Source organism: Vicugna pacos, chromosome 6, assembly GCF_048564905.1.
Source record: "Vicugna pacos chromosome 6, VicPac4, whole genome shotgun sequence".
In the NCBI taxonomy this organism is placed as follows: domain Eukaryota; kingdom Metazoa; phylum Chordata; class Mammalia; order Artiodactyla; family Camelidae; genus Vicugna; species Vicugna pacos.
In genome coordinates, this window is record NC_132992.1 from 42801600 (window position 1) to 42816007 (window position 14408).

Genomic DNA, 14408 nt, shown 5'->3' on the forward strand with positions numbered 1-14408 from the left:
AAGGCTTTACGAAGAAAAGCATCCAGGCAAAGAAAGCACTATGAGCAAAGGTAAAGATACAGAACAATAGGACATTAGGGACAATTTAAGTATGAAAAATTTATTATGAGTTGGAGTTGGGATTTAAGGAAGAAAGAAAATTGATGTATGAAAGGCTGCAGAGGTCAGCAGGAGCGGGATCATGGAAGGGCTTGCAAACGAGTTTGTGTTTTATTTTAAAACAGTGAGGTATTGTTATAGCATTTGTATAGCCGGGCCATGATTGGATTTATACATCCGAAAGATGTAAGAGCAGCAGGATGGAGGTTAGGTCAGAAGGGTGAGATTAGAGGCAGGAGGAATAACTAGGAGACTGTAACAGCAATTAGATTAGGCTCATTGTTCTTAAGCTTCCTGGGGCCTTAGGTCTCTTCCTAGAATCACGTATGTATACACACACATAGACTTTACATATAATACCGAGTAGCTTACAGGTCTCTTGAAATCCATCCTCATTCATGCAAATCCATGAATTCCATGTTCAGAACTTCTTAAACAGATGATGAGGGAATAAACTAATGCAGTAACAATGAAGAGAGACACAGGTAGATAGGGAATGTATATGAACTTATATAATAAATCTATGAATTTATAGAACTTGTTTGACAGATTGAGTATGAGAGTAAGGCATAGCAAAGAGTCTCCGATGACTTCCATGATTCTAGCCATGATGACTGGATGGACAGTAAAACTTTGACCAAGACAAAGAATACAGAAAGGAGAACATGCTTTTGAGATTATTTGAATACTTGTGGAATATCCTGATAGAGATGTTAGAAGGTAGTTATAAATAAAGATCTAGAGTTTAGTAAAAGGGGTTGGACTAAAGATACTGATTATTTTAGAATCTCAAATCTGTATGTAGAAATTAAACCCATAGGCTGAGCTCACCCAAGGAGATCATGTAAAGAAAGAGGAAGCCAGGAAACAATCCTTGGGCAACACCAACTTTGAAGGATCAATCAAAGAAGGAGAAGTGAGCAAAAGAGATTGAGTGGTAGAAGGAAAAAATAAGAGTGAAGAATCTTATAAGCCAAAGGAAGAAATAATATAAAGGGAAGAATGGTCCACAGCATCAAATATTTCAAGGACTAATAGGACAAGTATTTAAAAGATTTCATTGTAGTTGACAATTGGGTAGTTGTTTATGACTCTAGCTAGAAGAATTCCAGTGGAATTGGGGTTGGGTGAATGTAATCAGCCACACTACTGAAAGTTAGAGTGAATGGGAGATGAGAAAGTGGCTGTAGGCTATTCCTCCAAGGACATTGACTGATGGTAAGATGAATGATAGAGAATTTATGGTATTACTGTGTCAAAATACATCTGTTTTCAGTACAGAGAGATACAGCTGATTGCCTCTCCCCAAAAGATTTTATCATTCACCTCTACAATTGTGTATGAATATACAATTTTCTACCCCTTCAAAACTGTATGTTGACATGCTTTCTGACTTTTTCTCACCTGGCAGCAAAAGTTCTCTCTTTAAATTTGCAATTTCTTATTTATTAATGAGGTTGAACATCTTTCCATATATAATTTTTAGCTATTTATATTTCATAATTCTTGTTTTACTTTTTTATAATCTTTGTCCATACTTCTGTTGAGTTTGTCATTTCATTAATCTGTAAGAATTCTTTATAATTGTTGATATTGGTCCTTTTTCTGCTATATATGCTGAAAACACTTTCTTCCAGGCTGTAGTTTGTGTCTTAACTTTGCTTATGGTGTCTTTATGACAATCATACGTATCATTCTTTACCTTCATAGAATTTAAAACATATTCTCATTTATTTTGTCCGAATGTTTTAAAGATTTTGTTGACTACATATGGTTCTTTATTCCATCTGGAATTTATTTGTATATGTGACATAATACAGTGCACAAACTTGATTTTTGTAAAATGGATACTTTACTTTCCCAGCAGCCTTATTAAATATTCATTCTTTTCCTTATAGTTTGAAATGCTACCTTTCTTATATATCAAATGACATATATGCAAGAGTCTGTTTTCAGATTTTGTTTCTTTAGTATATTTGCCTATTCCCACACTAAGTTTACACTTTTAAATAATAGAACTTCTAGTATGCTTGATATGATAGAATAAATATTCTTCATTTTTTCTCTTTTTTCCAAAAATGTTTAAGGTCTATTTTTGCTCATTTTCTTCTTCAAATGCATTTTAGAATCACTGGTCAGCTTCCATTAAAGATCCTATTAGAATTTCAGTGGATGTTACATTAGCTAATAGATTAAAATCTTTATCATGGGAAGTCTTCCCAATCAGAAACTAGTCCATCCATCTTCTTGAAGCCTTTTTTTAAATACAGTTTTCTTCATGTTGGTGCTGGAAATTTCTTGTTGTATTTATTGCTATTGTTACAGTTTTTGCTCCTTCTTTGTATGAACTTCTTTTTCCATTGCACCGGTTTTTATGAATGTACCAGTTAGGAATGTGTTTGCCTCAAACAACAGAAAACCCAACTGTGGCTTAAAGGAACAGTTTACTTTACTCACACAGCAAGAAGGCCAAAGGTAAGCAGATGCCAGTGTTGGTTTAGCAGCGTGATGATAGAGAGAACTGTATCTCTTTTGCATCTTTCGTGCCCTTATCTTCCAGAGATGCCCACTGCAGCGCTAGCCCCACGTCCACATTCTGACAAGAAGGAGAAGGGAAGGGAGAGTCGTGAAGTCTGTATCAGGAATGCGTGAGGGAGACTTGGTGCACTTCTCCCTGGTGTCACGCCACCCACTCCAGGTGGCAAGGGAGGCAGCAGGGGCGAAGGGGGAGAAGAAAGAGGGTTAGGTCAGCCAACTGACAGTGTCTCCCCACCTGGCTTGCACTGCAGCTATTGATTTGTGTTTGTTGATCTTATCAGCTGCTGTACTAGACATTCTTATTAATTTGTTAATGTTTCCGTTGACTCCTTTGCATTGTCCAGGGAGAAGACTGTATGTCTACAAATAATGACAGTCTGTCTCTTCCTTTCAGGAGGTGTACCTTATTTAAGAAATATTTTTCTTTTTGGTCTAACTACCCTAGGTCGTATCCTATTTTCATCTTATGGATGCAATTGCCTTTTAAGTCTTTTTGAAGATGTTCATCAGAATGAGTTTCTGTTTTTTTTTAATTCCTTTATCTTTAATCTTCAGAGAAGTTTTTCATCCTTGTTCCTGTTGTTGAATGCTGTTAGTTTTCCTTCAATATCTGGTAAACCCCAGTTGTTTATTTAACATAGTGATGGAGAGATTAGGTTCATTAATACAGACAGCTAAAACAGGTCTCCTCTACAGCAGTGCCCAGCTGTTTCCCCTGCCTGGCAGGCTTCATTTGGGGTGCAAGGGTTTGGAGCAGCAGGCAAAGACCAGCCCCTTCAACCCCTCCCCACTGCCAAAATGAGGAGGGCCAAATTCTGATGCTGAGGCCGATGGTGCATTTGCCTCCAGGGCAGAGGTACCTCCTCATCACACCTTGCCCTTCTCTGATGGTTCCAAAGGTCTGGAGTTACTAACAGTCTACTACCTTCCTCATTTTTCAGGGCCTTGCACCCACACAGGGAGCCCATGAGCAGGATATTTCTTAAAGAGATGCTCTAAAGGTTTAGCCAGGGGTTAAAAGCAGCTCCTGCCAGCAGCTCTGCATAAACAAGGAGAGAAGGGACACCTGCCAACCTCTGCTGTTCCAAGGGCAGGTCTTTAGTGAACCTTCAAGTCCCTCCAGGGCCTCCTCTTAAGAATGAGACTTCTCTGAATTTTTTCTTCTCTCCTACTCTTGGTTTGGGCTGTGTTTCTTTCCCTCAGATCCTGTTCTCAGTTAATACCATCCCCTTTGCTTTCTCATCTTCTAGGATTCTTCACAATTTCTTGTCTGCTAAGAAAAATTTCTTTCATTTTTTAGGATGATAATGAATTTATTCTGTTAAAATATCAGCCTTTTTAGCTATGTCAGGGGTTGTGGCCAGGCATAGGTACACTCGTGTGGTCTGCCACCTTGATCCACGCTTCCCTGGAAGGATACTTACAAAATCCTTTACACGTGGCCAATTGATGGTCCTTAACGAAGCACACAAAATACAGATGTGCAGTGATTAATTGTTAAGTAACCATTTACTCTGCAAATTTTTCAATAATAAAAATACTGCCAGCTTGATGTAGAATGATGCATTTTTTAGGCTTTATTTTGAAGAAATGAATGTTAATACTTGAAAGTGCTAATTCAGTATTTCTCAAACTGTTTTCCCCCTACCCCCAAATTGGTGTTTGTGTTCTGTGTTCTTGTGTCACCTTGGGAACAATTTCTTGAAAAAAATCTTTTTAAACTAGGCATTTTCTGACAATACAAAATTTCCTAAATGTGATATTTAAATAACATTGATGCCTAGGAATCATCAAAAGAAGTTCAATTTACTGTATTTTGTGGTTGTTCTTTCTTTTCCTTTCTTTTGGATGGGGGTAGAAGAATCTTTTCTGTTTCCTTCAGAGATGAAATTGTCCATTAAAGGAAGCTTTTATATTATCACAGCAATGTATTTTAGTTTATGTTTAGCTCACTCCCAGGGGCGACTGCCTGTCCAGCAGGAAAGCCCTGGAAATTCATCTAATGACTAGACTGGTAAAGTTCACTGCAAAGTGAGGACTGACTTCCTTGTTGGCTATCAAGTCGTCATCACCATAAACTTGTGGCAAAATTTGTAGAGTTACATTTGAGAACAAAAAGGAATGAAACATGCTTGTTTCAGTGGTGGGCTCTGGCTTCTCATCCTCAGAAACTTGATGCTCATCATATTAAAATGCTGCAAAAATTGTGCCACATGAAACTAGCATCCAAGGGTTCCAAACAAAAGACCGTACCCTGAAAGTAGTGAAGTTAAATGGCTCCTATAATTCAAAGTTTTTCTGATACAGTATTGCCAAGTACTATATATAAATACCATACACACACACACAAATATATAGTATGACAAATGAGAATACCTTCTTAATTCTCTCTACTTACTTTATTGACTACTTGATTTATTTGGAAGAGACAGTAAGAAGTATTACAACCTATGGTGTAGACAAAGCTAAGTAAATAATCATGCTAGAAGTGATCGAATAGCTCAGTACAGTAGACTTAAAAACAATAGCAATTATCAAAAACAAAAACGAAAACCAACAGCGATTATCCCTTAGCTTAGCTTTGAGTTCCAGGGATTATTAGCTTACTATTACTGACTTAGAAATATATTTCTAGCACTTTCCTCAGAAGAAGGGAAGTCATTCAACATATAAACATAACTCAGTCCACACTGGCCTCATTTGTAAGCTAGGGTTTAGAGGGAGAATAAATTGAACTATTTGCTAAATAGGGTTTTAGGGTTATTCTAAAGGAAACAGTCGTTTCATGTATGGCTTTCACTCTGGTTAGCTTTTGATTATGGATTCTACATGTATTACTGAGTGTTCCATATACTTAGAACTGGGCATCCCAGTGGCCAAGAGAGAATATAAGAAGAGTCTTTGAACAAACACTCTTGATGGGCCAAAAATACTGTCAAAAGTTCTTCAAAAAAATGATCTGAATGTTTGCCTTTCTTCTAATTTAAATTACATAGTGATTTGCTAAGGCTTTAAAAATGCAATTTAATCCTGTTCAGTTTCCAAAAAGGGGTGAACATACAATGAAATGAATTAATTAGGCCAATCAGAATCAGACAGTGCAGAAAACCAGGCAGACTCACCATATGCCAAGGGTTTTGTAAACAGATCTCATCCTGTGTGGGAAAACTTGACACTCTGTGTGTGTGTGGCAGGGGTGGGGGGTGACTAGGGGAGGTAAGATATCCCTTAAGGAAGGAGCATTACTCCTTGCAGGAGATCTGTTCATAGGGCTTTCAACAAAGCATCACCCAAGTTGTCACTGTATTGTATGAATAGCTAGCTCAATTCTTCTGGGAGCCAAGGACAAAATTTGAAGCCACCATGAGGGTTGCCTCTTTATCTCATACTTGGCTAATGGTGACACTCTTATTCTCTCTGAGGCTACTGTATTCATCTGAAGAAATGACATCGTATCTGGAACAGTCACTGAGTATTTTTCAAACTCAAGCTAAGAAATGCTGCTTTGAAGCAGGGCAGCAGCATAACACTGAAAAGGGAAGTTCCAAGTAAGACAGGGCAGCCTACAGGCTGGCTTTGCTGCTGATGACTCATGTGACCTTGGGCTCAAGTGAAGTTATGAATGACTCAACTTCAGTGAACTTCGGTTTTTCTCATCTGTAAAGTGGGGACGGTCACCTCATGTTGATGTTAGGATTAAGTGAGATAATATAAGTAAGGTGCTTAGCACACGGCATGGCATGTAGGTGCTCCAGAAACATGAACAATTATTAGTAGTAATTTTATTAAAGCAGTCAAACAATACAAAAAGTTTTCTTCATGCGACAAATACTTATTGTGCATTTAGCATGTGTGAAAGCTTGCTAGAGACTGGGAATCAAGGTTCTGCATCTCTGTTGGCTACAGATGGTGATTTCTGCTTCCTGACCTTACTTTAAAGGCAAAATGTTATGGTGCATCATTCACTTCTACAGATCAACCCATTGTCACGTGAAAAAAAATGTTAAGACTAATGTATTTGAGTTACACTTAATGAATGACTACAGCAACAGCAAATAAAGAAATGCAGGTACACTTCAACTGACTTCTGTCTCAGATAAATAAGGGTAGTAGGGTTGCAATCAGGGCTGTAGAAGGAAGAAAGGGGCCAGTATCACATGCCTCTGAGATGCTTTTGAATGGATTATAATTTCTATTTCTGTGCCCCTCTCCCTTTTACATCTGATAGGTGCTAAGATTTTTTAGGTGCGTCGCTACCACCTTCTAAAATGTGGTTTTGTGTCTGTCTGAGCATGGAATCCCCTTGATGCTGATGCTTACTTCTGCATCTCTAGCAGCTGGTGGAAGAGTCACATCAGGCTGTGGGTTCTGAGCTGTGACCCACGCTGTGGCCCCCAGGAAAGTGCACTTCAAGGTCCACCCTCCTGGAGAATGTGCTTTGGAGCACATGGGCTGTGGACTGGGGGCTTGTCTGGCTTCCCATTAATCTCTGAAGATGGGAGGGTAATCCCTTCACAAATATGGGAATGGGGGCTGCTCTGAGGCTGGCAAATAATACACAATGAGGGTTTTTTTTTTTTTTTTTTTTTTTTTGCGCCTGGATTCCCGCAGCCCTCCTCTCTGGAGTCTTCAGCAATAACTTAGCCCTTGTCTTCCTCTCTGAAGGATTTAAATGGAATGACCTTAATTCTCGCTTTGTTTGCACTCTATCTCTTAAGGAGCTGCCATGAAGACCAAGACAAACAGTAGATTAAAAGTGGTACCTTTTATAAAGCTGATTAGTTCCTAAAATATGCTGAAAGGAAACAAAACCAAAAAGAAAAAGAAAAAAAAAAGAGTGGAATGGGGGCTGAGACAGAAGCCTTTGTCGGTGAGTTTGAAACAGTTCTGTTCCTTTCCGTGGTTGCACATATTGACCTTCCAGTGAAATATTTCCTTTGTGTGAAGGCTTGGCCAGGATAGCATTTAGAGTATTACACAGATGCCTGGTAAGTATTTCTAAACAAATATTACTTCACTGCCTAATTTTGGTTTCAGGGGAGAGTTGTGCTTGGGATGAATTCAGAAAACACTTGATTATGCCTTAACTGCTGCTCCTTGTAGCGGGGCCTGCTGCGTGGCTGGCAGTGTCAGAATCAGAATTCCAAAGATGCTGTTCCATGTGGAGTCATTAAAAGGAGCACAGCCTCCTAAAATCTCCTTCAGCTCCTCTGGATTTGAAGGAATTTACAGAGAAACTTCCAAGACATCTCAGTGAGATCCAAAGGGACGCCAGTGCGTGAAAGTGTGACAGAGTGAAAGTGTGTCTCTGGAAAGGGAAAAATATATATATAAAAAAAGCTACTTAGAAAATATTTGGGGGCATCAGCTTCTGTTTCCTTTAAGGGCTGGGAGAATGTTACTGAAATTGTTCAATTTAATTTAAAGTTAAATAAAAATGTGAAAGGCTAGGGTGCATTAATAAGATGATCCATCTGCTTATAATAATAGGATAATTCACATCTTCATTGTCAGAGCAGAAAGCCTCCGATAAGGTCAATCATTAAACTCAATATGCTTCATTCTTTGGTGCCGTCTCACTTGGATTCTCAGTGCCACTTGTCTGCCCTTCTTTTCCACGATGCACCCATATTGCAAATTTAGTTCCATTAGGTAGATGCCTGCACCATTATGAAGCCTGATTCCATCATTTTCCAAGTGCCAAGCCATTTAAATACGGTGCATTCTTTGGTCATATTTAATCCAAACATTTACACACATCCAGCTCCTTCTTATCTTTTTAAATAGAATGCAGGGCTTATTTTTAAATTACATCCTCATTCATGCTCTATGAAAGCATCAAGAGAAACCGTCCATGGGATTTAAATTCTGGTCCACAAGTGCTGCTTCCAATTCCTGGCATGGCCATTAAATCCTGGCCCCAGCATAATTCTCGGCATGACTCTCTTGTGACGAGGCAGAAAAGATACAATAGAAACAGCCAATTTTTTTTTCCCTCTTCTCCCAGAAATTATATTACACCAAAGTGTACTGTCGGTTTTGCTTTCTTCTCTATTTATACCTAATTTAAGGGATATTTTAAAATAAAAGTCCCCAGAAATGGGACATCAGTGGGAAGTTAGGCTGCTCGAAATGAGGCAAGTGCTTACCAAAAACTGAGGTGTGCATGATTTCTGTCACCATGTGGGATCAGTTAGATGTGCATCTCTCTGGGGGAGGTGTCTGTTGCTACAATGAGTCTTTCCATGACTTGGGTGCTATGACTAACATGAGCCTACTCAACAGTCCTGAATCATCCATGGTTTTCCTCACACCCTTGGTGCTATCTTTTCCACAGATTCCCTCTCCTGTTGGTTTCTAGTATCAGCCGTTCAATTCAGCCACGTAACAAGTGTCCAGACACCTTGAAGTTATAGATGCTCCGGCTTGCTTTCTTCCATTGCTATGTAGGTTCTGGCTCAGTAGGAAGTCTGTCTCATCAATTTGGGAAAGCAGTTGGACCAAACTACTTTTCACTTAAAGAAAGAAACAGACAATTTGGTCCCAACCTACTTTGTCTTGTTCTGTGCTTTAAAAAAAAAAAAATCCTAACAATGCAGGGAGTCTGTGCAAGATCCCCAAATTATCCAAACTGTGCAGTTGTCCTCGGTGCATGTCTTGGATGGGCTGCCATTTATTTCCACTCACCTAGAGAGCTTGTGGATAGCTTGAGGTTGTGTGTGCGTGCGTGCGTGTGCGTGCACGCTCTTTAACAAATTTTCAAAAGTTGCCGTGGGAAGTGAATAGAAAGAAAGCCCTTCAAAAAGAAAATGATTTTCACAGTATCGTCACCAGAAGAACACCCCTGGAATGGGTATCTCTGAAGGTCGGCTGCAATCTGAACTAATTGGGGAGGCAGGGGATGCTTTCAGATTGGCTCAGCTTTCATAATGGGTCCCAGAGAAGTGATCGGTAGCCAAACACTTCCTGCAATGAGTGGTTTGGGCACTTTCTAAGCAAAGGAAAGGCTCCTCCAGTTTCATCTTGTTCGTGTCACTGAGAGAGGCCACCACCTTCCCTCTTTTACTTGCCACTTCTGATTATTGGGTAGGTTCTGCTCCAGAAGTCATCTTTTGTTGGGAGGACATTAATCTTCTCCCCAGTGTTAAAAATGGTCGGGAGGAAGGAGGGGGTGCCAGCGGGAGAACCGATCTTGAGAGCCTCAAGATCACAGCCGAAGAGGGTTATTTATAGACCTTTACTGAGAATCAACTTCCATCTGTGTGACTGTGCTACATGAAACCAATAACAGACAACAAGCTCGTGAATATTTGGCAGGATGATGAAATCGGCCGCAGCCCTCGTGCTGTGGGAGGGAGGGAAGCTCAGCCTGGGAAGGGCTGGTACTCCTCCTTGGAGTGTCTGTTGTGATTGCTAGCTGGTCTCCACAGATCCTTGCTGAATATTATGCCATTAAACAGTATGAAAGAAAATCAAAATACATGTTTACGGGGTACTAAATAGTAAGTGCCCTTTCAAATGCTGTTTAATGGCTAGGCTTTAAAGTCCTCATGGAGCACCCTCAGAAAGCGAGAGCAGCGTGCTTGGCAGATTTCTGTGGCTGAAAACCACCGTGAAATGTTGAATGGAGGTGCTGTGAGATTTATGAACACCCCCGCACTCTGTACCCTTAAAGGCAGACTGAGGGAGGGAAAACAGCCTTCTGTCCCATCTATTCTTGCACTTTAGTTTTCATTGAAAAGTTGATAATGTCTCAGCTGTATTTTCCCAGAACTTGAGTGACAATCAATGTCTGTTTCAACATAATAACAGATATACTTTCTGGGACAATCAAGGAAGGAATATATGTTTGGATAGTGAGTTAAAGTGAGCTGTTTCTAAATACAGAAATACTTTTTTTTTTGCAGCATGAAAATACAGATATAATTAAGAGCTTTTATAGACTAAATACAGTTCTTGTAGTATACTGCTCATTATATATTTGTTATGTTAAATGTACTCCATGTATGAACACACAGGCCAAGGTAACAGAAAAAGAAGCCCAGAAGTAGACCAAAACCATAATATACCTTAACATCTGATAAAGGGAGCATCAAATCAGTGGGGTGGAGAAGGGGGTAGGGGAAAATGTATTATTCCATAATTGGTAATGGGATAACTGCATAGCTGTCTGGAAAAATCTAAAGTTGGATCTGTACCTCATAACCCTGCTCAAGGATAGAGTTTAAATATTAATAGTAAATGTTTAAAAAAAAGAGAAAATAAAAGAAACCAGACAAATGTGACAAAAATGCATGGGAGGGCTTCTTTATAGCCTTGGAGTGGGGATGGGAGGGAAAAGACAGGCAGAGGCCATACAAGATTTGTATGACTACACAAAAATCAGAACTTCTGCATGGAAAAAAACATCATATGCAAAGTCACAAAACAGATAACAAGTTGGGGAAAATATTTGCAACTCAACACAACAGAGCATTAATTTCCCAAATACATAAAGAGCTCCTAGAAATCAATAATAAAAATATCAATACTCTAAAATAAATCTAGGCTAAGTATCTCAGGAGAGAATTAACAGAAAAATAAATACAACTGGTTCTGAACTATTTGAAAAGATATTTGACCTCACTAACAACAGAAATTTAAATTTAAACAGTAGAGTGGCACTATTTTTTACGTATCAGATTGGCAGAATTTCAAAAGTTTAATATTACCCTTTGTTGGGAAGGTATGAGGAAACAGGTACTTTTATACACGGTTGATGGGAGAGTAAATTGGAACAACTCCTACAGAGGCAATTTGATAATTTTCATCAAAGTTACGAACGCAAATATACTCTTTCACCTAGAAATTTCACTTCTGGGATTCTATCTTTCATATATGTTTGCCTACATAAAATGACAAACAAGGTATTCATTATAAAAGCAAAATACTGAGAATAACCTAAATGTTCATCAATAGAGACTGATTAAATGAATTATAGAACACCCATACCATGGAATACTATGCTGTTATAAAAGGAAGAAAAAAGGAGGAGGAAGGTCTCTGTGTGCTGATATGGAAAGATGACCAGAGATGGTGTTAAGTGAAAAGTGCAGAACAGTGTGAACAGCGTGCTACCATTTGTGTATGCAGGGGGTAAAGTAAGAATCTCTGTCAGTATTTTCTAATAGTTGCATAAAGAAAGTCTGGAAAATTCTACAAAAGACTCTAACAACAATGGTTGTATGTAGAAGATTTAGAGAGAACTAGATAGATTTCAGGAGCAGAAGGGAAATTTGTCATAGTAAACCTTTTAATCTTTAAAAAAAATTTAACTATATTTTACCAAATGTTACCTACTTGAAACTTTGTATTATTAAAAATTAAATGAAACAGTTAAATAAAAAATAAATCACTCCAAAATCAAATGAAACAAATGACAAAATTCATAGTGGAAAAAATTATACCGATACAAATAAAAGCAATTGCTGATTAGGGCAGGTATATGTCTACTAATACAACCATGAGAGATTAAGGGCAGTTTTTTATAGGAGCTATTATTAATTTGGTCCTTGTCTATCATATATCCCTTCATTTGTCATATACCTGTGCTCTATCTCTCCATTTTCTGGTTAAAACATCTGGAAAATTAAAATTCAAATTGAGGAATGATTATTTTGGTCAGCTTCAAAAACATCTTTTACTCTTCAAATAAAATAATTCTCCTTCGCTGTCAGCTCTAATCTTTAAAAAATTATTTCCACATTCCTGAAGTAGACATTGACCCAAACACTATCCTACCACCATAAGAAAATTTTCCCAACTTTTAATTCTGCTTCCATCCTAACTTCCTACATGCTCTCTTTGGGTTAAACAGAACATGAGGGTAAAGTAACAAGGCCTCGAGAATCAGAGTTGATGCCACAATTGTATGGTTAAAAACTATATTTACTCTAAATTGCAAAATGGTAGGTATTGTATGTGATGTTTAAGTTGCAGCAATTGTTCTAGTAATAAATGTAATATTCAGCAGCGTTTTTCATAGATTACTCAGTTCATCATTAGTGCCATTTTGCCTCTTTATAATAATGTGCACTTTCCTTTAGAAAGAGCTTGGTTATTTCTTTGGTTGGGCCTATTTGCTCCTTTTTTATGTGAGATTTTTCAATACTATGAAATGATGCAGAGCAAAAAAGGTCCATCCACTTCACTTGTGTTGCCTCCTGCGTTACCTAAACCACAACAGAACAATGACAGACAACAGAGCCTTTCTCCTCGCTAACAATTCAGTCACCATGACAACCAGCAGAAGAACGTTGGGCCAGAAAAAAGCATTGAGCTTGAGGGACTAGACTAATCAAAAAATGGAATAACATGGCAACAATTACACTGATGAGTGAGAGGGAAGCTGTAGATGCATTCAGACACCTATGGCACCGCAGACTCAACGCATTCAGCATTTTGTGTTTAGTGTCTTGTGTTTTTGAGAGCAGGTAAATAGACAAGATCGAATTGTGTAACAGAATGTCAGTGCTCTAGTTAAATAGAAAATTCCTTTCCTTTGGCTGTGCTACTTCAAGCGCATTGAAGAGGGTTTAGGGGAGATGAGGTTTTGAAGTGAAATGTGTAATAGATACAATATGAGTGCCACAAGGCAACGTTATTTAGTTTTAAAAAAGTAAACTTGGGTATGTCTCCCCCCCACCACTCTTTTTTTTTCAAATATATAGGCACAGATAAAGGGAGAATGCTGCTGGGTTGGTGGCCGACGCTGCTTAAACGTAGCTGCACGTCAGGAACATACAGGATTCACCTCCCTTCACCTGTTTCTGGGTGGTATTGATTCCTATTGACAAAATCAAGTGCCGTGACTTTAGCAGTGTGAGTTGTAATGTGTGGAGGGAGTTAAGCTGAGGGGGCAGGATGGTTCTGAGGGTCAGGTAACAGGAGCAGAGGAGTAAACGTGTGCCTCCGACTTGGCTCTGCCTCCCCACCTGCCTTGGTTTACAGAATTTGAAATTGTTACAGAACTTGGAATTTAAGAATTCCTCCTTCCCTCCTTGAGGAGGTTGATATAATATATTCATATATTTCTTTTAAATGGCATTTATATTGGCATTACTTCTTGATTGCACATATAGTTCTTAAGTGATAAATCGATTTTGCACATGCTGACCTCTGCCTCAACGTCTCTGGTTAAATTCCCTCATGATGGTTGCACTTCTTTATGGGCTGGGCTGAATTAATTTGGTAGATGTTTTTAGTGAATCACCTTATCTGGCCTTGATTTATCCAAAGCAAATTTTCCTTCCCCTCTCCTCACCAGAAAAATTCTAATGAGAATTATTTTATTAAATCATAAACAGGAACGGATAGCTTACTCTCCAAAAAAAAAAAAAAACAAGAAAAAAAGAGGTGAAAGATTTGAAATACACTGTCATTTTCCTAGAGAAATTCCTCATAGATGAGGAATGAGACCTAACTTTTTAAGTTGCCTAGTGTAAATGACGTGTGTTGGGATGGGGTTGTAAGGTTCCAGGCTGCAGATTTTGAGCTAGTTCCTTCTTCACAGATTTCACAGACCAAACATCTCCGGGTGTTACCTGTTCTAGAACTTAGTATAGTTTAGACGGATTATTTTGACTTCTGTGACTCAGTTTACCCGTCTAAAATGGGCTACTTTTTTATACTATGCTAGTTTTTTTTCCAAAGTCGGGGAGCAGAGGAGAGGAGGCAGTGTAATGAGTTTGCTTTGAGCCTATAAATAAATGTGTATTAATGATGAGAACTTT

The 14408-nt window shown here is 38.6% G+C and overlaps 1 long non-coding RNA gene across 5 annotated transcripts in view; it reads left to right on the forward strand.

The window, feature by feature from the left end:
* The first annotated feature begins 12948 nt into the window (after positions 1-12948).
* Positions 12949-14408, forward strand: part of LOC140696891 (uncharacterized) — a 78758-nt gene continuing 77298 nt past the window's right edge. For all 5 annotated transcript variants that reach the window (XR_012073523.1, XR_012073522.1, XR_012073521.1 and 2 more), the window contains exon 1: positions 12949-13109. This is a non-coding gene — a long non-coding RNA (uncharacterized lncRNA). The remainder of the gene's footprint in view (positions 13110-14408) is intronic.